Raw genomic sequence first — 9,822 nt, forward strand, 5'->3', positions numbered from 1 at the left:
GGAAATTGAAGGAGATGAGCAGAAAATTTTTTTCAATTTTTAACTCCTTTTTGTCCTTTTTAATTGATTTAAAGGTGCTTGTTAAAAGATGATTGGTGGAGCTCTTTTTAAAGACATCATATGATATCATAATTAAGTATTTTCTTTCATTTTCTTTTCTTCTTTTCTCAACTCATTTTCAATTCAATTTTTAGCAATATTTATTCGCATTTTATATTATAATAATTATTTACTTAACTGGACAAGTCGGCAAAAAATCATCTCTGAAGACGAAATGACTAAAATGCCGCCCGTTTGGCTTAACGAGCTAAAATTGTCTGTACTGATTGAAAAAATTTTCTAAGTATTTTCTTGGCATTCTAATGCCATAGAAACCTCAATGACCCTTCTCTGGAGTCCCAAAAATTATTTTATGAATTTTCCCCTAGGTCTAGGGCTCCTAGTTGCGAGAACCGCAACTTCCTACTAGGTTACCCATCGCTTGGGCACCGGCTCATTTAACTTGGTTGTATTTTATTTCTAAAATTTTTCCTAAATTTTTCTTATTAATATTTGAGTTAATTATGGTTCCTCACTTTAGTTTAAATATTTTTCCAGACATTCTAGCTATCCAGACCGACACCTATCATCGAAACAGTAGAATGTACGGAATTGCTACAGTGAGGGTGTTACAACTCTTCCCCTCTAATTTAAATTTCGTCCTCGAAATTTACCTGATGCAAATAGTTGAGGGAACTGTTGCCTCATCGTCTCTTCACTTTCCCAAGTTGCCTCCTCGGTGTTGTGGTGCCTCCAAAGCACTTTCACCAGTGGAATCTGCTTATTTCTCAACTCTTTCACTTCCCGAGCCAGGATCCGTATGGGTTCTTCTTCATATGTCAAATTCGGTTGTACTTCAATTTCTTCCATGGAGATGACATGTGAAGGATATGAGCAGTATCTTCTTAGCATAGACACGTGAAATACATTATGGATCTTGTCCAGCCCTGGTGGTAAAGCTAGCCTGTAAGCTACTGGTCCCACACGTTCAATGACTTCATATGGGCCAATGAACCTAGGGCTCAACTTACCTTTTCTTTCAAACCTCAGTACCTTCTTCCATGGTGACACCTTGAGGAACACTTTGTCACCAACCGTATATTCTATTTCTTTTCTCTTCAGGTCGGCATAAGATTTATGTGTATCTGAGGCAACCTTCAGATTGGCTTTGATTAGTTTTACTTTCTCCTCAGTCTGTTTCACCAGGTCTGGCCCTACTAGTTTGTCTTTGTCCAATTCAGTCCAGCACACTGGAGTTCTACATTTCCTCCCATACAGTGCTTCATACGAGGCCATTTGGATGCTAGCTTGGTAGCTATTATTGTATGCAAATTCTGCCAGTGGAAGATATCTATCCCAACTTCCCTCAAACTCAATGACACAACTCCTCAGCATATCCTCAAGGACCTGACATATATTTCACATTATTATTACCATTTCAGTTCAATATGTGTATTAGTTTAATTGGTTTCAATTGTTTACCTAGATTACTCTTTCTGATTGCCCATCCGTCTGAGGATGGAAAGCTGTGCTGAAGTGGAGTTGTGTACCCAAGGACTCATGCAACTTCTTCCAGAATCTCGATGTAAACCTTGGGTCTCGATCAGATATGATGGAAAGTGGAATTCCATGCAGTCTAACTATCTCACTGATATACAATTCTGCTAACTTCTCCAGTGAGTAGTCAGTCCTAACTGGCAGAAAGTGTGCTGACTTCGTCAATCTATCTACTATCACCCATACTGCATCATGCTTCTTTTGGGTGAGAGGTAGACCACTTACAAAATCCATGGTGACTCGATCCCATTTCCATTCAGGTATGCGTATAGGCTGTAGCAAATCCGATGGAACTTGATGTTCTGCCTTAACTTGCTGACATGTCAAGCATTTAGTCACATAGTCAGCTATGTCCTTTGATGCGTCCCAACCGCAAGTGCACGGGTCGTACAAGTAGTATAGAAAAATATCGATCCCACGAGGAGTCGTGTTAATGATTGAATTTTTGATATAAAAGTTGACTAAATCGAAGTATTTAAAGTAGTAAATTAATGGGTAATGGGATATGCAATTTAAATGTGCAAAATTAATATTCTATTCAACAATGTATTAATTAAACTAAAATTGCATCAAATTGAAGTAAGCAAGTTCAAATATGGCAATATTCAAAATGGCAAGTAATTAAATTCGATTAGAAATTAACAATGATAAAAAGGCGATTCCGGAGTTCGGGATTTCATATTCAAGCTATTTTGGGATTTTCCCTAGCTAGCCCAATCCATGAAATTTATGGGTTTAAAGGAGATTAATTCTAAAATCCTTTGAAAACTCTTTCGAGTGAGACAAAGAGTGCCTTAATTAACTTAATCCTACTTTCGTGGAGTTAAAATTAACCAAGACCCATTAGGTTCTTTAATCAATCTATTAAAACCCTCTTAACTCTTAGTCTATTTCTAGATCTAAGTTAATTAAGTCCAATTTTTTGATTAACTATCACTTAGTTTTCTCCTTTGATTGCTTCAACCAAGGATTAAGAACATAACTTAATGGGGCCCTTCATTAAGCATGTGAATAAGCACACAAGAAATGGATTAAACCTCATAAATTCATTAAATTGGGACTAACCCAGTTCAAATCCACAAAAATAACTAAAATATTACATCCCTTACTCCAGAATCAAAAGTAAACTACTCACTATCCATAATGATTACAAGATATGATGAGTTTAAATGGAAATAAAGCTTTAATCTAAGCTACGAAGTAAGAAATTAAACACTAGAAATGTAGAAAAATGTAAAGGAAGGAAGAAATCTGCAAATCTTGGTTAAAAATGGTGTGGAAGGTGAAAATGACTCCTCAAATTCTGCCTCTCTTCTCCTCTTCTTCTTTTCTCCTTGCCTCTTCTCTAAAATGAGAAAATGGGACTATTTATAGCATTTTTCTGACATGGAGCCCTAAAATAGTATGTTCTAGGAGGAATTGATTGAGGGAATCTTACGCGACTCATTAATGAACTCTTTATGGATGCATAAGTGGATGCATAAGTTATGCGATCCCTTATGCGATTTTAGCTGGTTCTGAGTCACTTATGCGAAGCGCATGACTTGGTGCATAGGTTATGCACAATTAGTGAAGGTGCATAAGGGAGGCGAGAATGTGCATAAGCTATCTTTGTCTCCTTATGCACATTTCATTTGGTTCTGAGCAGTGATCTTTCTCCTTATGCAGATCTGCATAGCTTATGCGACAAGTTATGCACAATTTGGTCAATGCATAATTCAGCTTGAAAACCTATTTTTGACATCTTTGGTGTAAAGACCCTCCTCAATGGCAAAATTTCTCTTCATTCCTTCAAAAACACCATTTTTCCTACAAAACAAAGTAAAAATTACAAATTAATGCAAAATTGACAACTATGAAAAACTAACTAATTAACTAATGAAATTAGCTAAAAATGGCTAATAATCAAATAAAAATGGTTATAAAATTAAACCTAAATGACTATGCAAAATGTATGCATCAAATACCCCCAAACTCAAGCTTTTGCTTGTCCTCAAGCAAACTTTAGAATGTGATGCAAAGTTTTTAGGGGTGCCTTATCCAAAGAGCTATGAAAATTACCTATTAAAGTAACTAAACACACCTTTAGCCATACCAACAATCCATATACCCATCCTTCAAAATGCAAAGAATCTAATGCTTATCCAAGCTTTCACCGCTTAGCCATCAAGTCAATTATCATTCAAAATCCCCAAACCAACCAATTAAAAGAGAGTTATACTCAAAAGGACTTCTAGAACAATCAATAGTCAAAGTGTCTCTATATAGAATGATGGAATTAAATGAATGAATGGATGATTTTCCAATCCCATAGGCAAATTCCCTACTCCTATCTCCACTAATGTAGCAAGTACTATCAAGAGATCAAAGGTCTTTTTAGGGATGTAATGGGGCCATGGGGTTCAAAATGAGGCTAAGAAGAAAGATGGGTAAAAAGTATTCAAAGCATGAGAATATTTTCAATTTTTAAACATAAGGTACACTTCTTATTATATATTTTTTTGTTTTTCTCTTTTTTTTTTATATATGGGAGAGAGAAATACACAATGAGGATTGTCAAGTGCTAGCATAGTTTACAAAACAGATAAAAATGGAGGGACATTTTGATACTTTAACTTGTATTTTGCATTTTCTTTTGATGATTGCCCCTAAAATTGCCACCCCCAAACTCATTTCTTTTAATACTTTGGGTGGATTTCTTTCAATTTGAATGACAATAGTGAAAAGCACATATACTAGCACTTTTAAAAGATGACAAGCACTTCTTCTCCCTTTTATTGTATATTTTTTTTTCTTTTTTTTTTCTTTTTTTTTTTATAGAGTGTACCTAATATTCAATATTATTCTCATGAAAATGGTTGGAGTGTTTGGTTCATTGGCTAGGTAGCAATAAGGATTTCAAGAAAAATTAGGGATAAAAAGGCTCAAAGGGGTTTTCAAAGGTCAATTTTAATTAGGAAAAAAAGGGCCAAAGGTTTAAAATGAGAAGGTTTAAATCAAAGAATGCCTAATCATCTCTCTTTTCAAGTATAAGCTGATATTTCGCCTTGAAAGGTTTAGAAAATTTGTTCTAGGATTGGTGAGACATCATTTGACTACCTTATATCCAATAACTCCCTCTAAACACTCCAATCTCTAAAGGACTAGTTGGGTGGCTTTTTGGCTAAGAAGATATAGGCAAGGGATAGACACTTCAAAACTTTGCACCTCTTAGGAAACTTTCAATCCACAAACCCAACTAAAGGTAAGTCAAATCACTCTCATAGGCAACTTTTCAATACTCAAGGGATTTGGCAAAAGATTTTAATGCATGATGCATGATCCCTAAAAATGAGCAATGCATTAACTAAATGGAAGAAGTCTATTTGTGTGCAAAGTGTATAATTTCTAAGTGATGTATAATGTGTGTGTAAATGTGTTATGTATATGTGTGTATGGATGTATATGTAAAATATTTACAATATATGTAAATGGAATGGAATGAGATGCTCCTATACTCAAAATGTGAAAAGTAAAGCCAAAAATCAAAATGTGCACCCCCAAACTCAAAATTGGACATTGTCCTCAATGTCTCAAGCAGCAGATAACCAAAACCCAAAGCAACTAATATTGACCAGGAATTGTAAAAAATGAAGAGCAAAAAGAAAGAGTTACCTGGTATGAGAATTCAAGATAAAGGAATGCATAAGAAGCTGCACAGGTTATGCAGAGTTAAGTGCTGTCCAGAGCATGTGCATAGGTAAGGTGCATAAGCCATGCGGTGCTGCATAAGTGGCAATAAGGGTTGCATAGGCTATGTAAAATATTTGCAAAATTTTTTTTTTTTTTTTTTTTTTTTTTTTTGTGCATAAGTAGGGTGCATAAGCCATGCGGTGCTGCATAAGTGGCAATAAGGGTTGCATAGGCTATGTAAAATATTTGCAAAATTTTTTTTTTTATTTATTTTTTTTTTTGGTCATGCGGAAGTGCATAAGTTATGCACTCTCCTTATGCAAGTCTCGGCTGGTCTTGAAATTTTGAGGAGCGAAGTCATGCGGGAGTGCATAAGTTATGCACTCCCCTTATGCACCTCTCGCGGTGGTTTTTCAGAAATTTGGGTCATGCAGAAGTGCATAGGTCATGCACTCTGCTTATGCAGTCTTCGGCAATTTTTGGAACTTTGGTTGGTGGTCATGCAGATGTGCATAAGCTATGCACTCTGCTTATGCACTCTGCGGTGGGTTTTGAAATTCAGAATCTTTGGTTATGCAGAAGTGCATAGGCTATGCACATTGCTTATGCAGGTCTCGGCAACTTTGGTTTTTCTGTGTTGCTGGTCATGCAGAAGTGCATAGGTTATGCACTCTGCTTATGCACCCCTCGGCAAGTTTGAATTTTTGGAGTTTCTGGTCATGCGGAAGTGCATAACTTATGCACCTTCCTTATGCACCCTTCGGCAGGTTTGATTTTTCTGGGTTTCTGGTCATGCAGAAGTGCATAGGTTATGCACTCTGCTTATGCACCCTTCGGCAGAATTGGAGTTTTGGATTTTTGGTTATGCAGAAGTGCATAAGTCATGCACTCTCCTTATGCAAACTTCGGCAGAGAGAGAAAATGAAGGATTTGAAGTTATGCAAATGTGCATAAGTCATGCACTCACCTTATGCAAGGTTTGACAGATATGAAATTTGACAAAATGAGGTTATGCAGAGTTGCATAAGCTATGCACTCTCCTTATGCACTTGCAATAAAGGTGAAAAATGGCAAGAATTGTGGTTATGCAGGATTGCATAAGCTATGCAGTTGCTTATGCACAATTCAACAAAATTAAGATTGCAAAGGAACATGATTTGCAAGTGTGAAAAATACCCTAAAATGAAGAAATATAATTCCATGAAGCATAAACCATGAGAAATTTTCACAAAAAACACATCAATATATACAAAGTTCATCAAAAATGCATCACACAAGCTTGTAGAAGATGGATCCTGCATAAAAAGCATTTGTGACCCATGCCATTTTGACTCAAATTCTGCAAATCAACATTTAGCACATTAAAACTCAATAAAATCTGCATAAAGTTGCATCTATTCACAAATGATGAACTCCCCAAGTCATGCCAAGAAAAATGCAGCATTTTTACCTTGAATCCTACAACCCAAAGAAGCTCAAAACTGCAAAAATGACTCACTTACCACCATATTAAGATTAAAATCACACATACTTAAAAGTCTCACACCCAACCTCACCAAAAACACAAGCCATCTGCTGCAAACACCCTCTTTGCTGCAGAATTTCTTCTTCCTCTCTGCATAAACCAGTTGCGGCAGGAGAATCTATCTGCTGCAGACTTTTCCTTTTCTGCAGATTGCATTTTTCCTCTGCAATAACCAGATTGCAGCTCCCAATAGTTCACCAGCCTTTCTTCATTGATATACATCTACAAGGGACAAGATTTAATAATGTCAAAAATTGAATTTGAGGAAATTTAAGATAAAAACAAAATTAATGAAAATGAAAGTAAATCAACAAAAGCAAAATAAAAGGACTTGGGATGCCTCCCAAGAGCGCTAATTTATAGTCCTTAGCTAGACTCTTTTCATGTTTCATGGTGGCTGAAATTGGAATTTGTTGCCTCTGTTTCCAATAGGTGCTTCAATGAATCTATACTTCATTTTCTTTCCATCACATGAGAAGATCCTTGTTGCTTTGTCTAAAAATTCGACCATTTCTTTCTTGACAACCTGTGGTGCATCTTTTTCTTTGAGAGATGGTTGCTTTACTTCACTTTTCTCCACTTGCTCAACTTGAAAGATTGGTGCCATAGGACAAAGTGGATTACTATTCAAATGTTGTGCAAATGCAGCCTCTTTTGGATTTTCATCATTGATACTCCGTTATGGATAAGACAACTTTCAAAAGAAGCCTTCGGATAGCTCTTTCTAAAGTGCTCTTTTACTAACTCATCAACTATATCAATTCTCAAACGAAAGTCAACATCTTCATGTTGCTTCTTCTTATCATTGCCAATATTGAAGACTAAATGATCCTCTCCGACTCTGAGAGTAAGCTTTTCACCTTTCACGTCAATCAAAGCACCAGCTGTAGCTAGGAAAGGCCTCCCCAAAATGATTGGCATATGAGAATCCTCTTCCATGTCCAAAATGACAAAGTCAACTGGGATGTAAAATTTTCCAACCTTCAGTGGTATATTTTCCAAGATCCCTTCTGGATATTTAATTGATCTGTCTGCCAACTGAAGAGAAATGTGGGTTGGCTTAAGATCTCCCATGTTAAGCTTCTCATAGATGGAGAGGGGCATAAGGCTTACACTAGCCCCTAAATCACATAAAGCTTTTATAGAACATGATTCCCCAATGTGGCATGGAATTGAAAAACTCCCTGGATCCTTGAGCTTTGGAGGAAGTTTCCTTTGGAGGATAGCACTGCATTCCTCGATTAAGGCTCTGATCTCATAATCTTCAAGTCTTCTTTTGTTTGAGAGAATTTCTTTCAAAAACTTAGCATAAGAAGGCATTTGGGAAAGAGCATCGATAAAGGCACATTTATATATAGCTTCTTCAAAACCTCTAAGAACTTCCCAAATTGCTTATCAAGCTTGGCTTTTGAAATCTCTGTGGAAAGGAAGTGTGGCTTGTAAGGCTGGAGGTATATATTTCTCTTCTTTCTCTCCAACCTCCTCTTTACCTTTTCTTGCACTCCCTTTTTCACTCTTTTGTTTTTCATCTCCTCAAAATCTTCCTCATTTTCTCTCTTTTCAACTTTTTCACTCTTCTCATTATGCACTATTTTACCACTCCTCAGTGTGATGGCATGACATTGCTCCCTTGGATTTTCTGTTTGACTAGGAAGTTTCCCCATAGAATTGGTACTTGATGAGCATGCTTGTTGTGCAATCTGATTTTCCAGCATCCTATTGTGTGTTTGCATTTGTTCCAGCCTTGCTTTCATCTCTCTCAACTCTTCATCACGCTTAATTTGATTAGCAAGAATTTGTTGTAATAAAGCCTCTGTGGTGGAACTTTGTTCTTGCTGTCTTGGTAAAGGTGCGATTTGCATTCTTTTCTTTGAAAACTAGGTGGTGGTTGCCTAGGTTGTTGGTATTGATGCTCTTGTTGTTGTGATGGAAAGTTATGAGTTGAAGCTTGATTTTGCTGATTCTCCCATGAAAAATTGGGATGATTCCTCCAAGCATATGAAGGATAATCTACTCCACAGCTCATTGTTCCTTCCGCATAAGTAACTTGTTGAGAACTTCGAGCATGATGATGAACTGATTAGCATACTTAAATCCTCCATTTTCTTAGCAAGGACATTAGTGAGTGCATCAAATTTGGCATTGATCATGTTGAATGGATCAAGCTCATACATTCCAGCAACTTGCCTTTTTTGAGTTGGAGTTGACCCTCTTGGACTACTCCATAGATGACTGTTCTTTGCTATTTTCTCTAATAACTCATAAGCTTCATCTTCATGCTTAATGATGAATTCCCCTCCAGTTTGAGCATCAATGATTCCTCTGATAGCAGGAGTGACATTTGTGTAAAAATTCTGGTTTATCATCCATTTAGGAATGGCATGATGTGGACATTGTCTCTCCAACTCCTTCCATCTCATCCATGACTCATAAAGAGTCTCATCTTCTCTTGGTCTAAAAGCAATCATTTGATTCCTCAACTCTTGAGTTTTTCCAGGTGGAAAGTATTGGGCAAGAAATGCATCAGTGAGCTGCTCCCAATTTGTAATTGAGTTGTGAGGTAAAGAATCAAGCCAATCCAATGCTCTATCTTTCAAAGAAAATGGAAACAATTTTAGCCTTCTGCATCATCGATACTCCAGTTGTTTTGCATGTCACAAATCATAGCAAACTTCTTCAGATGTGTGTGTGGATTTTCAGAAGGATGACCCCCAAATTGAGAATTCTGAATCATTTGAAGGACTCCAAAATCCATCTTGTAACTATTTGCATCAATCCTTGGTCTTGCTATGCTCTCTCTCAAGTCATCAAAACGTGGAAAAGCATGATCCATCATACTTCCCCTAGGCACGTTAGCATTAACAACTTCTTCACCATGGGCTGCATTTTCATTATTTTGATCATTTCCAGCATTACCAACACCAATTCTAATTCTTTCATCAGCCATGTCTGCTTCTAATTCAGTTTCTATCAAGGCTTCTTTTCTTTTTCTGGTTTCTTTCTTGTTGGCCTTACAAAATTTCTCAATT

The 9,822-nt window shown here is 36.7% G+C and overlaps 1 non-coding gene across 1 annotated transcript; it reads left to right on the forward strand.

Moving 5' to 3' along the window:
* Nucleotides 1-9,169: 9,169 nt before the first annotated feature.
* LOC131180445 (small nucleolar RNA R71) lies at nt 9,170-9,277 on the forward strand. Its single transcript, XR_009149218.1, has one exon. It is a non-coding gene; the product is annotated as a small nucleolar RNA R71 (small nucleolar RNA).
* The last annotated feature ends 545 nt before the right edge of the window (nt 9,278-9,822 follow it).

The sequence above is a fragment of the Hevea brasiliensis genome, chromosome 5, assembly GCF_030052815.1.
Source record: "Hevea brasiliensis isolate MT/VB/25A 57/8 chromosome 5, ASM3005281v1, whole genome shotgun sequence".
Lineage (NCBI taxonomy): Eukaryota > Viridiplantae > Streptophyta > Magnoliopsida > Malpighiales > Euphorbiaceae > Hevea > Hevea brasiliensis.